General features: G+C 41.6%; 1 long non-coding RNA gene across 2 annotated transcripts; it reads left to right on the top strand.

The window, feature by feature from the left end:
- The first annotated feature begins 3,238 nt into the window (after positions 1 to 3,238).
- On the top strand, positions 3,239 to 10,471 carry LOC123388592. Of its 2 annotated transcripts, XR_006603065.1 has the most exons (4): positions 3,239 to 3,488; positions 8,010 to 8,213; positions 8,451 to 8,524; positions 10,180 to 10,471. It is a non-coding gene; the product is annotated as an uncharacterized LOC123388592 (long non-coding RNA). The 2 variants fall into 2 exon arrangements; XR_006603064.1 differs by lacking the exon at positions 8,451 to 8,524.
- The last annotated feature ends 4,113 nt before the right edge of the window (positions 10,472 to 14,584 follow it).

The raw sequence follows: 14,584 nt of genomic DNA, 5'->3' as shown, positions 1-14,584 counted from the left end.
AATAAAAGGCATACATGTAGCCAAAATCACAGTATGTAAATTTAAATGGAATATTGGGGCAGATGAAAAACAAAAAAAAAATTCAGAAGGAACACAAAGGAAAGGAAGGAAAAGGGAGTTTTCGAATGATATTAGAAAATTTCTCATATTTATAGGAGATGTAATCATACATGATATGATTTCCTACTTAGAAAACGAAGTTAAGCGAGGTCTCAGGATCCAACGTCAGCACACAAAAATCAATCATATTTTATATATTAGCAATGTACAATTTGAGATGAAATCTTTTAAATATGTAATTCACAATAGTAGACAAGGAAATACGTAGAGATAAATTTGACAAAACATGTACTATATGCTGAAAACTACAAAACGCTCATGAAAGAAATCAAAGAAGAACTAGATAAATGGAGAGACCTACCATGTTCGTGGACTGGAAGACTAACCCTAGAAAATGTGTTAATTTTCTCCAAAGTGATGTACAGATTTAATACAACTCCTATCAAAATCCCAGCAGAGGGGCGCCTGGGTGGCTCAGTGGGTTAAAGCCTCTGCCTTCCGCTCAGGTCATGATCCCAGGGACCTGGGATGGAGGCCCGCATCGGGCTCTCTGCTCAGCTGGGAGCCTGCTTCCTCCTCTCTCTCTGCCTGCTTCTCTGCCTACTTGTAATCTCTGTCTGTCAAATAAATAAATAAAATCTTAAAAAAAAATCCCAGCAGAATTTTTTGTAAATCTAGACAAGGGAAATCGAACATGAATAAGAAGGTCAAAGTAACTAGGATAGCCAGAACAATTTTTAAAAAGAAGAGTAAAATTGAAGACCTCATACTACTCAATTTAAGACTCACTATAGAACCTCAAAGTGTGAAGCAATCAAGACAGGATGGTATTGGTGAAGGAATAGATACATAGATCAATGTAACAGAAGAGAGTCCAGAGATTTGTGTACACACAAATACGGTCAGTTGATTTTTGACAAAAGTGCAAAAGCAATTCAATGGGGGAAAGTACATTTAAAAAAAATAGAATAATTAGAGGTTTATATGCAAACAATAAACTCAATTGAAAAATGAACAAAAGACTTGCACAGACAAGAGGATATGTGGATGACAAATAATGATGTGAAAAGAGTTAACATCATTAGCCACTTAGGAGAAGAAAAATCAATACCATGATTACAACCTACTAGAATGTCTTAAATGAAAATATTGACAATACCAAGCACTGGTCAGAATGCAGACTATTCTAGCCACTGTGGAGAACAGTTGGGCAGTTCCTTATAAAATTAACATGCATTTACCCATAAAAGCAAGCACGCCCCACTCATAGGTATATATCCAAGAGAAATGACCTGTTTATACAAAAACCAGCATATGATTGTTAATAGCGGCTTTATTTACACAGGTTTCCCCTGCTATCCAAAACTAGAGCATTTCTATGAGAACTTTATAAGCTTAAATGACATGAAGTGAACAAACAGTTGTTATTAATTTATATGGAAAAATTTTTTGAGCATTCTCAGACACAAAGAAATAACCTCTCTTAGGTTTTTCTGGTATCTCACAACACATTTCACTAATGGATGTACAGAATAAATCGAGATCAAGCACAGATGCTCATAGATCCAGTTCAAAGGTCCTGTGGCTGGATGCTGAGATGCTGAGTGTAGTTCCCAGGGAAGGACTTTGGCGGGGCCATTCTTGCTGCTCCTCGGGCGGGTGGGGGGCGAGTTTCCTCAATTAATGGCTCCCTCCAAAACAAACCCTGAATGCTATATTTTGCTTTTCATTTTTTTCCCCATAAAAGTGAAAATCCTCTTTGGATTTCTTTCTGTTAGCCAAAACAGGCACTATTGTAGGCCTGCCATAAAAGTGAAGTCGCTTGACGAGAACTTTGGAAAAGCAGGGGATACCTGTACTGGCCGCAAACTGGAAACAACCCAAATTTCCTTCAATGGGGAAAAGAATAAACAAATTCTAGCACATCGTTACGATAGAATGTTATTCCACCATGAAAAGGAATGAGCAGTTGACGTACATAACAATTTGAGTGAATCACAAAGGTGTGATGCGGAGTGGAAGTTAGTCTCAAAGCTTGTATGCCGTCTGATTCCATTTATATGACATTCTGAAAAAGACAAAACAAAAGTCACGGAAAACAGATCAGTAATTGCCGGGGGTGAGTGAGAGAGGGAGGGTGTAATTAGAAAGGGAGAGCACAAGGGAAGTTTTGGGGGTGACAAAACTGTGCTGCTTCCTGATTGTGGTGGTCGTTATGGGACTCTGTGCCTGTGTGAAATTCAGACCACTGTACAAGACTGGTGCTCTAACCCCTGAGCTATGGATCCCCAGCCAGATAACTGCACATTTAAAAAATACATTTTACTGGATGTTAATTTGAGTGATTTCTTCCCAAAAATTTTTTTTTGAGATTTTCTTTGTTTAATTTGGGGAGTGGTGCACGAGCACACAAAAGCACGGAGAGGAGCAGAACCGGGTAAGGGCATAAGTAGAACTCCATGCTGAGCTTGCAGCCCACTGTGGGGCTCGATCTCGTGACCCTGAGATCATGACCTGAGCTGAAATCAAGAATCGGACACTTAACTAACTGAACCCCTTGGGCGCCCCTCCCAATGTATCTGCAACATAACCCAGATAGTTGGAGATGCGGGTGATAGAAGAATGGGACACCAACTAGGGAGCATGGTGTACCCCAGGGAGTGGAAGATCATAGGCTGGATAGACAGAGAATGAGGGGTTTGCTAAATGCCCGGGGGCCAGGGGTGTGGAAGCTGGAACCGTGGTGGGGTATCCTTTTCGGTTCTACCGATGGGAGGCTGTTATGGGAGAGTGGAAGGCAACAAGAGGGGCTGAGGGCTTCCTTCCATACTCCTGCTATTTCTAACTGCTTTGCCCCACCAGCAGTGGTTTGCTCCAGCCTCCAGTTTCATTTAGATCCTTCCAGAACCTGCTTCGGCAGCAGCAACCTAGCCTCTTAGAACGCCCCAAAATCAATTCCATTGGGCTTCTCCTCTGACTGCTCAGGTTCCGGTAACCCCACCTCTTCCCTATTGTGTTGCTAGCCCTAGCAATAGTGGTTGCTTCTTGCTAGTATTCTCTCTGGATTAGCTCACAGTTGCCCCTACTCCCCCCACCCTCAAGTAAATAAACCTTTAAAAAAATAATAAAAATAAAAAATAAATAAAACCAGAGGACAAACAGGGGTATGGCTGAGTTTCTTGTGTTTGTTTTGCCTCTGTTTGGAATTGTGCCTGCATTTTGAGGATAAAATAAAAATTCTTAAGTGTGGTGCCTAAGGCCTCTGGTATATGTTGCTAGTGATCTGTCCAATTCCCTTCTCCTTCTGAACGCAGGGACTTTTTCAGTTTTTGTTTCCCTGAAGCTTGTGGTGGTTCTACAACACGCGTTGGCCAGTGAAATGAAGGAAGTAATGAGCATCACTTCTGGGCAGAAGTATTTGAGAGCAGGTGTGTGATTTTCTGTGTTGTCTTCCCCTGCAGGGGTGAATCCTGAAGCCTCAGGTTGAGATGGGAATATTATAAGACAGAAGAGCCCATGTATGACATATAGTCTAGAGGCAGTTTTTTTTTTTTAAACTTTGGGGTTGTTGCCACAGTAAAACCTCACTTGTCATTAAAATCAAAATGACAAGAAATACCAAGTGTTGGTGAGGATGTGGAGAAAAAGAAACCCCAGTGCGCTGTTAGAGGGAATGTAAATTGGTGCAACCATGGTGGAAAAGAGTATGGAGGTTCCACACAAAATTAAAAGTGGAAATACCATATGATCTAAAAATCCCTCTACTGGGTATTTACCCAAAGAAAACAAAAACACTAATTCGAAACGATATATGCATCCCTATGGAAGCAGCCCAAGTGTGCACCCATAGATGAATGGATAAAGAAAACACACACACAGGAATATTATGCAGCCATAAAAAGGATGCGATCATGCCATTTGAAACAACATGGATGGAGTCAGAGAATATAATGCTAAGTGAAATAAGCCAGAATGAGAAACACAACTACCATTTGAGTCCACTTCTAAGTGGCTCTTAAAAAAAAATAGGCAAACAAAAAGCAGAATCAGATCTGTAACAAACTGATGATTGCCAGAGGGGAGGAAGGCGGGGGTGGGCAAAATGGGTGAAGGGGAGAGGGAGCTCCAGGCCTCCAGTTATGGAATGAGTAAGTCAAAGGGATAAGAGGCACAGAGTAAGGAATATGGTCAGTTGCCTTAATAGTGCCATAACAGGACAGAGTGTAGCTATGGCCTTAATAGTGTCATAACAGGACAGAGGGTAGCTACGATGTCTACACTTGGATGAACCTGTCAAGTCACTAAGTTGTACACCTGAAACTAATATAACATCGTGTATCAACTATACTCAAAAAATTTTTTAAAAAACCTAAGCTTGTCCTGACTAGTACACTTGTGATTTGCCCCCTGCCTACCTCTCTCGATTCATCTCTGGTGACGGCCCCTACTCTCTCACCTTCCCTTTCAGGGAAGTGTGAAGAAATCCTAATACCTCTGGGCTATTGCGTAGGCCTCCTCTTTTTGTAGTACTGATCATTTTGCCCGGCACCTGCTGTTAGTTGTTGAAAGCCCAGTTCAGACACTACCCACTCCAGAAAGCCTCCTTAATCTAGGTTATGCCTGTTTTCTGATATTTTCCTCCAAATACCCTGAGTATACTTACAGATGAGACCGTTCCCACATTGCATCATGTTACCTGATTATTTGCTGATGTCCCCACTTTTCATTACACTTTTTGGAAGCAGGGGATGTCTTTCTGTTGTCCTTGTTGCTGTTGTATTTTTTAAATATATTTATTTATTTGACAGAGAGAGGGATCACAATTAGGCAGAGAGGCAGGAAGAGAGAGGGGGAAAGCAGGCTCCCCGCTGGGCAGGGAGCCCAATATGAGGCTGGATCCCAGGACTCTGAGACCATGACCCGAGCTGAAGGCAGAGGCTTAACCCACTGAGCCACCCAGGTGCCCTTGTTGTATTTTTTTTTTTTATTGTTGCTTTTTGTGTTTGTCTTAGGTCCTGCCAACCAATATGTTGAGCACAACACTTGGTCCATAGTAGATGTTCAAAGACATCTGTTGAATATTCAACGTATATTAATAAAACAGAGGTCATTTTTTGGTAATGTTTAGCTAGATACCTGCAATGCCATTTAACTGGAAGTTGTTTTGTGACTTCTGTATGTTTCTAAGGTACCTCTTGTAGATTCTTGATCATCTACTTTGCTTAGAATTCATATCTTCTCATTTATCATTTGCTTTTATCTACTGTCTTTTCTGCCCCATCTTACTTTTGCAGCTCTGTTTCTATGGACTAGCAGTTGCCAAGAACCACTTACGATCTTTGTTGGTAAATATATATAGCTAAATTTCAGTCCAGTCCTGGAAAACAGAAAGGGTTTAAATATCTTTTATATATTTAATGCTACAATAATCCTGTAATATGTTCCAAATTAAATAAAATATACATTTAAATATAACATAATAGGTTTGGGCTTTTTTTTCCCCCAGCTATTTTATCATCTTCAAATCAGAGTGCTTCATTCTTTATTCTATTTCCCAGGACCAAAAATCCCTCCCAATTCAATTTCAAAATGAAGATTCTCTGAAACAAAAGCAAAGTCATTTCTAGGCACTCCTAGTTTTGTTTTATGTTTCTCATTATCCACACTGAGATTCCCCTAAATGTGAGTCATTTAAGCAAAGCATTGGGAAACCTCGAGATTCCTTTTTAATTATCTTCGAGTAATCTGAAAATATTTAAGCACATACTGGAGAAAATGCCCTTATTAGCAAGATGTTTTAAAATCAAAAAGACCTTGCTAGGAGCACAAGACAGTCTTTAAAGCATTTATTAACAGCTCAGGTTTGTCCCTTCTAGCTATCTGCTTCTGTCTCAGAACATTAAGCAAAATGTAGGTATTGCATTTTTTTAAGTTCTTTTTATAGCATCCATGTTGACCATGGGGATGAAGAGATGATCCTTTTCTTTAAGCAAGAGGGGCAGAAAGAGCCAGGAAAACCCGGGCACTCTTGCTTTCATGCCTGTATGAAGTTGAACAGATTGTATTTCTGATTCAGGAGCCATGTTAGAAAAATGCTGTCTTAGACTCTAGTCGGAGGTTGGCCACAATCTAGCCCTCTGCAGAAGCATCTTCCTTCTCTGCACGGCAGCTGTAATTTTTGCCTCTGATGGGTCTCGGGAAACTGATCACTGAAAAGGAGCACAGAGGGTTCATTAGACATACTTTTGCTGGAAGTAGCAGAACACCTGTCTCCCCGTGGCTGAAACAAATAGGCATTTCTCTTTCTCCTGTAGCAGGAGTGTTCTCTGTAAGAAGAGGCTAGGGTAGACTTGAGGCCTCAAGGATGTAAGGACTGGATTGCTGCACGGCTGAGCATTTGTGATGGCAAGACAGGTACAACCATCAGGCCTACCATCAGAGCAAGAAAAGATGGAAGGACCCCTTCTGCCCAGCAGTTTTTGCTTACATCTCATGGCCCGGAGCTTGGCGGCTACAAGAGAGGCTGGGAAGATAAGGGACAGGTTTGTCATGGTTGGCTGAGGGCAGTTGTGAGCCTCAGAAGGGCACCTTGCTGCTTCAAAGAAAATAGAGGATACATTAGCTATGGGGAAGGATACATAGACCAAGGTCTTGGTACTCATACCAACTTCTGTCTCAGCAAGAATACTCAGAACAGGGACGCCTGGGTGGCTCAGTTGGTTAAGCGGCTGCCTTTGGCTCAGGTCATGATCCCAGGGTCCTGGGATCAAGTCCCACATCGCGCTCCTTGCTCGGCAGGGAACCTGCTTCTCCCTCTGCCTCTGCCTGCCTCTCTGTCTGCCTGTGCTCACTCACTCTCTCTCCCTCTGTCTCTGACAAATAAATAAAAAAAAATTAATTATGGACATAGGGGAGGGTATGTGCTTTGGTGAGTGCTGTGAAGTGTGTAAACCTGGTGATTCACAGACCTGTACCCCTGGGGATAAAAATATATGTTTATAAAAAATAAAAAATTTTTAAAAAATAAAAAAAAAAAAAGAATACTCAGAACACCATAGACCCAAGTACAAGGCATCCGATTTTTGCTGGGGCCTTGGTTCAGAATGTGGCATGGAGTGGCGGCAGAGTGGGGGGCCGGGGACTGCACCTGCTAAGAAGATTCTCCTCTTGCATTCAGCCACAAAAAGGAACGAGTGCAAACACGTGCTACAGTGTGGATGGACTTTGAAAACACAATGCTAAGTGAGAGAAGCCAGACACATGTGGTACGATTTCATTCATATGAATTATGCAGAATAGATGAATCTGTAGAGACAGAACCACACATCTGTGGTTACCAGGGACTAGGGGAAATGGGAACTAGAGAGTAGCTGCTTAATGAATTCAGGGTTTCCTTTTGGGGGTGATGAAAATGTTTTGGAACCAGAGAGAGGTGATGGAAGCCCAACACTGTGAACATACTGAATGCCCCTGGATTGTTCACTTGAAAATGGTTCATTACAAATAAATAAATAAAGGTTAATTTGGTATTTTGTGCATTTCTCTTGACTTCTGGAAAAAATAAAGACCAACCTTGTGCAGATAATCTTTATACCGGGTTTATTCTTCAGCTCCCACAAGCAGAGTAGTTTCAGTAAGTGCCACTTACTTGCAACGAAGGCAGAGATAATGAGTCAGCCTGCAATATCTCCTTCTATCCTTCTCTTTCTTAGTAACTGAAACCTTGTCAATGTGCCCAGCTTAAAAAAGGAAAGACAAAAACAAAAACAAACAAACAAACAAACAAACAAAAACCCCTACATTTCCCAGCCTCCCTTGCAGTGAGCTATGGCCATGGGACTAAGGTCTGTTCAGTGAAATGTGAGTGGGAGCATTGGGTGGGTCTTCCAGGTAGGATCCTTAACAATGTATGGCGTTTCATCCTTCCTCTTTTACTTTCTTTCTTCCAGCCTGGAAAACAAACTTGAGGGCTGGAGCACCACCTGTCATCTTGGACCATGAGGTGACCTCGAAGATGGAAGCTATACGCTGAGTACAGTAGGACAAAAAGGGAAGAGACCATGTCCCCAGTGACAGTCCAAAGATCCTATACCATTCATGGACAGCCTACTTTCAGATTTCCTCTACCTGAGAGAAATGGGAGAGAATCTAAGGTAAGAATGGGCCCAATTACAGGGCCATCGCCTGTTCTGTAACAGGTGCTACTGCCAATTACCTGGTCTGTCCAGTGGGCACACCAAGTGTACATTTCTATCGACAGACCTCAGAGGTCCCTGATTAGGCAAACCGATTCCAAAAGCACGTTTTGTTTTGCCAGCACTTTTGTTTATTTTATTATTAATACTGTTGTCACTATTTTTGGCTATTTACTTGGTATATTTGAATTACAGTGAAGGGGCATGGACTCTCCAGCTTCCCATGATCCACCCGCTCTGTGTTTTCTCAGACTGAGGGCTTGACACAGGTACAGAAGCTACTGGGCTCCTGAAGGCATTAATGAGACAAACCTTTTGAAATGATTCTTTCAACCTGGGACTTTACAAATAATGGAAGTAGAGAGGATTCATCGAGAATGCTTTAGCATGCATGATGAAATGACTCACTAACAATGAGCAAAATATGAACGTATTGATAACAGACAATGAATAATATACCCAAGGGCTCCAATTCTCATTTCTAATTTCTCTCCATTAAGAGAAAGCCTTAGGATATGATTAAGAAGTGGTTCTCAGTCCTGTTGGACATCAGTTGCAATTGGGTTAGAGTCCGTGTTTTCCTGTATCTAGACTTCAAGGATTTTCAGTCTGTCTTTATCAACTCTAGACTGTTCACTTATTGGGGTGTCTGGGTGGCTCAGTGTTAGACTCTTTATTTTGGTTCAGGTCATGATCTTGGAGGTTGTGAGTTCCATTCCCATGTGGGGCTCCGCACTGAGCATGGAGCCTCCTTGGGATTCTCTCTCTCTCTCCCTCTCTCCCTCTATCTCTGCACCCCCACCCCACTGTTTGCACATGCATTTCCTCTCTCTAAAGATAGATAGACAGGTAGGTAGGTAGATAGATAGATAGATAGATAGAAATAGATAGACTGTTCACTTAACAACTCTAAGTCCTGAATTCTAACTATTGTTATATCCAAGTTGCCGCTGATTGTACAACCTATAATAGAAGTTGGTCCCACTTGAACACAGGCTCTTTGAGGCCAAAAATCACATCTGTCTTTCTCACCACCATCTCACCAACACCAAGCACACAAGCCTGGAGCAGAGCATTCTCCCAGGGCCTCAGGCATGCTTGTGTGGTCAAGAGTGCTAGCTCAGGGGAGAGCAGGGTCGCTGGGATGAAACCATGGAAACTCCTGCTCACCAAGAGTATGCCCTAGTGGGGGCTATTTCCATTTGGAAAAGGGGACCTTTTCTAAGTTGTGCAAAGATCTGAGGGTGATGGGGCGCCTGGGTGGCTCAGTGGGTTAAAGCTCCTGCTTTCGGCTTGGGTCATGATCCCGGGGTCTTGGGATCGAGCCCCGCATCGGGCTCTCTGATCAGCAGGGGGTCTGCTTACCCCTCTCTCTCTGCCTGCCTCTCTGCCTACTTGTGATCTCTGTCAAATAAATAAATAAAATCTTAAAAAAAAAAAAGATCTGAGGGTGAGCATTTTTGTGTTCACTAGAGAGTGGCAACAGTTCCAAAAGGCTCTCAAAATAGTTGTAAAACACACACACATTCTGTGAGCAATCTGTCATTCAGGCCATAGCCTCAGGCAGCTCCCGGAAAGATGACTGTGTCCCATGCTTCATTGTGTTTCCACTCATTCCTCTGTGTTCTGCTTAGCCGTGGGGCAATTTTTAGACTACCTCATGTGGATCTGCAGTTGACCCATTTGTGAGATTAAAAAAGAAAACTACCAAAAAATCTATGTCCCCGGGGAACTTTCTGAGGTGATAACAGGGTTCTGTATCTAGAGCACAGTTTGGGATACACAGGTATAAGCATTTTTCAAGACAGAGAATGGTCCATTTCAGATTTGTGCATTGTTATTTTTTTTGTAAATGTTACCTCAAGGGAACAAATTGAACTGCAAGCTATATTATAGGTAACTTTATGCATACTTAAATATTTAGGAGGAAATGCACCGATGTGCGCGAGCTGCGTTGAAACGCATCAAAAATAAGATTGAGTGATGAAGGGGTGAAGAAATAGATGGCCAATGTCATCCATAAAGTGGCAGTGAACCATTCATTATAGAATCTAGGTGGTGAGTATATGGGTTTTTCCCATAAAATTCCTTCACATTTTCTGTGTTTGAACTTTTTCATAATAAAATATTGGGGAGAAAAACGTAGAGAAGAGTATTGTCCCCACTCTTTACTCCTTCCCTTTATTGAAATTAGATCTTCAGGGTTCCTGCGTGGCTCAGTGGGTTAGGCCTCTGCTTTCAGCTCAGGTCGTGATCTCAGGGGCCTGGGATCAAGGCCCACATAGGGTTCCCTGCTCAGCGGGGAGCCTGCTTCCCCCCTCTCTCTCTGCCTGCCTCCCTGCCTACTTGTGATCTCTGTCTGTCAAATAAATAAATAAAATCTTAAAAAAAAAAAGAAATTAGATCTTCATAACCTTTGCTATGAGACTTTGCGGGGACCCCCAGTAAGGGGTGGGGGAGAGTAGATTTCCTTGTGTCACGGGCTTTGGACTTGGTCATGTGACTCACTTCCCTCGATGGACCTGAGCAGAGGTGCCAAATGTGCTCATTCGGCTTAGGGCCTCTTGGGCCTCTGCCATGGCCATGAAAAGAAAACGTGACCCATGTAGCTGCTGTTATCAGAATTAAACAGTGGATCTGCACTTGACCTGCAGCCTAAGGCAGAGCTGCCCAAACCAACTCTGGAGCCCACAAGTGAGAAATAATGACTTGTGTACCACCACCCAGTCTGGGTTTGTTTGTTATACAGCGTTACCACAGCCGAAACACAATTACCCATCACATTAATTCTGGCATAGAGGCCAAAAATTTTGAATGGAGAAATGGTTTCCTTATCAGAATTCAAGGTCCTAAATTAGTGTCTGAGGGACCTATGGCCTCTGTCCGAGGGACCAGTGGTATCATGGTGAGAGGCTGGGGCATGGAGGGATGAAGGTTGACATGGAAGAGTTCTGGAAAGGACTGAGCCTGGGGCAGGTCCTTCTAACTGAGGCAACAAAGGAGGAGGGCAAGCCAGAGTCCCTCAGAAATGCTATACTGTCTCTTTGGTTACATTTTGGGGACAAACATACACTTTCAGTGAAACAAGTGTAATTGCTCTCTGAAACTGTGGGTTGTGGAGGGAGTTTGACCTGAAAGAGACCTTGGGGAAGATTGGCATTTACGTAATTTTCCAGATCTGAAAATTAAGGGCTACAGGTCATTTACCTATGCTTACCCAGGTAATTGGTGGTAAAGCTAGAATTAGAGTCTGGGCCTCACTGTGTGACCCAGTCCCAGGTTGTCCAGGACAAGCTTTTAGTGAAACGACAGAGACTGCTTAAGAAAACCATAGGTTCTTTCTAAAAGCTTAATTGTTATTTCTGTGCTCACTTCCTGAGTCTGGTATTTTGATCTTTTTATTGGAAGAGGTGAGTGCTTGCTTTCTAACAACTTTTTTTTTAAAGGATTTTTATTTATTTATTTAAGTGAGCGAGTGAGCGAGCGAGAGAGAGCACAGAGAGAGAGGGAGAAGCACACTTCCCACTGAGCAGAGAGCCTGATGCGAGGCTCAGTCCCAGGACCCTGGGATCATGACTTGAGCCGAAGGTAGACGCTTAACCAACTGAGCCTCCCAGGGGCCCCTCTAATAACTTTTTATTACCTACTACACACACACTCACAAAGGCAGCAAGGACTGGACTCTGAATGACTATGCTTGGTTGGGAGCAGGTAAAAGACATAGCTAACCGCCTTGAGATTTGAATTCTCTTACACCCTTGCTACTCGAAGTGTTGCCCAAGGAGCAGTAGCATTGGCATTCCCCTGTGGAATATTGGGTTCTATTCCAGATTTGGGGTGTTGTCACTGTTGTTATTTACAGTGTTATATTAGTTTCAGGTGTACAATACAGGGATTCAACAATTCTGTACATCACCCATTGCTCATCATGACAGGTACCCTCCTTAATCCCTATCCCCTGTTTTACCCCTCCCCACACCCCTCCCTTCTGGTAACCATCAGTTTGTTCTCTATAGTCTGTTTCTTGGTTTGTCTCTCTTTTTTTCCCCTTCGTTCATTTGTTTTGTTTCTTCAGTTCCACACAGGAGTGAGATCACACAGTACTTGTCTTTCTCTGCCTCATTTTACTTAGAATTATACTCTCTAGCTCCTTCCATGTTGTTGCAAATGGCAGGATTTCATTCTTTTTTATGGATGAATAATATTCCATTCTCTCTATAAACCACCTCTTCTTTATCCATTCCTCAATCAATAGACATTTGGGCTGCTTCCGTATTTTGGCTAATGTAAACAATACTGTTGTAAACATAGAGTTGTATGTATTCCTTTGAATTAGTGTTTTTGTACTTTTTAGGTAAATACCTAGTAGTGTAGTTAATGCATCATAGGGTATTCTATTGGTAAATTTTTGAGGACTCTCCATACTGTTTTGCACAGTAACTGCATCAGTATGCATTCCCACCAACAGTGCACGAGGGTTCTTTTTCTCCACACCTTTGCCACCACCTGTTGTTTCTTGTGTTGTTGAATTTAGCCATTCTGACAGGGGTGAGGTGATATCTCATTGAGGTTTTGAAGGTATTTCCCTGATGGGAAGTGACAAACATCTTTTCACGTGTCTGTTGAACCCCTGGATGTTTTCTTTGGAGAAGTGTCCCTTCATGTCTTCTGACCTTTTTTTTTTTTTTTTTTTTTTTTTTTTGATTATTTGGGTTTGGGCTGTTGAGTTTTATAAGTTATTTATATTTGGAATACTAATGCTTTATTGGGTGTTTCATTTGCAGACCTCTTCTCCCTTTCTGTAGGTGGCCTTTTAGTTTTGTTGATTGTTTCCTTCACTGGGCAGAAGCTTTTTATTTTGATGGAGTCCCAATAGCTTCTTTTTGTTTTGTTACAATTGTGATATATTCTTGATGGATTGTCCCCTATATTATTATGCAGTATCCTTCTTTGTCTCTTGTTTGAGTCTTTGTTTTAAAGTCTATCTTTTTCTGAAATAAGTATTACTACTCCAGCTTTCTTTTGACATCTATTTGCATGACATATTCCTCCATGCCCTCGCTTCCAATCTGCAGGTGTCTTTAGGTCTAAAATGAGCCTTTTATAGGCAGCATATTGACGGGTCTTGGTTTTTTTATCCATTCTGTTACCTTGTGTCATTGGATTGGACTGTTCAGTCCATTTACATTCAAAGTAATTATTGAAAGATATGTATTTAGTGCCACTTTATTACTTGTTTTGTAGTTGTTTCTGAAGATTTTCTCTGATCCTTTCTTTTCCCGTCTTGTCTTTCTCTCTTTCAGGTTTTGCTGATTTTCTTTAGTGATATGGTTGGATTTCCTTCTCTTTACCCTTTGCTTGCCTTTTACTGGTTTTTGATTAGTAGTTATTATTAGGTTTGTACATAACCTCTTTTACTTATAGCAGTCTATATTAAGCTGATGGTTGTTTAAATTTGAACCCATTCTTTTCTCCTCTCCTCCTCCTCTTTAGGCACATGTTATTATATTTTATATGCTTTTCTGTGGGTTCCTTGACTGATTGTTTTGCAGATATATTCATTTTTACTGTTTTTGTGTTTCCTATCCTTATATTGCCACTTTCAGTCTCTCCTTTCCACTCAAAGAGTCCCCTTCAGTATTTCTTGCAGGGCTGTTTTACTGATCATGAACTTCTTTAGTTTTTGTTTGTCTGGGAAACTCTTTATCTCTCCTCCTAGGATGAATGACAGCCTTACTGGTCACAGTATTCTTTTTCTCCATTAGCGCTTTGAATATGTCATGTCACTCCTTTCTGGCTTGCCAAGTTTCTGCTGAAAAATCTGCTAGCCTTATGGGTTTTCCCTCATAGTTAATGACTTCTTTTGTCTTGTTGCTTCTATAATTTTTTCTTTATCACTATATTTTGCAAGTTTAATTACAATACATCTTGATGTGAATCTGCTTTTGTTGATTTTGTTGGGGAATCTCTGTGTCTCATGGATCTGGATATCTGTTTCCTTCTCCAGATTAGGGAAATTTTCAGCTACTATTTCTTCAAATAAAATTTCTGCCCCTCCTTCTTCTGGGACCCCTATAACATGAATGTTATTACATTTGATAGAGTCTTTGAGTTCCCTAAGTCTCTTCTCGTGTTGTGTAATTCTTCTTGGAATATTTTTATTATGCAGCAATAGGCAACCACAATGCAGTTCTCAGCCTTAGCTACACTCCAAACACCTCCCCTTGAGGATGAATTAATTAGTCAGGGGTACAGTCTAGGCATTGGGACTTTTTAAACCTCTCCAGGTAATTGCACTCCTCAACCAAGGTTGAGAATCTCTACTCCTT

Source organism: Mustela putorius, unplaced genomic scaffold (genome assembly GCF_011764305.1).
Source record: "Mustela putorius furo isolate JIRA1106 unplaced genomic scaffold, ASM1176430v1.1 tig00003903_pilon_pilon_pilon, whole genome shotgun sequence".
In the NCBI taxonomy this organism is placed as follows: Eukaryota; Metazoa; Chordata; class Mammalia; order Carnivora; family Mustelidae; genus Mustela; species Mustela putorius.
This window is presented reverse-complemented; position numbering and strand designations above follow the sequence as displayed.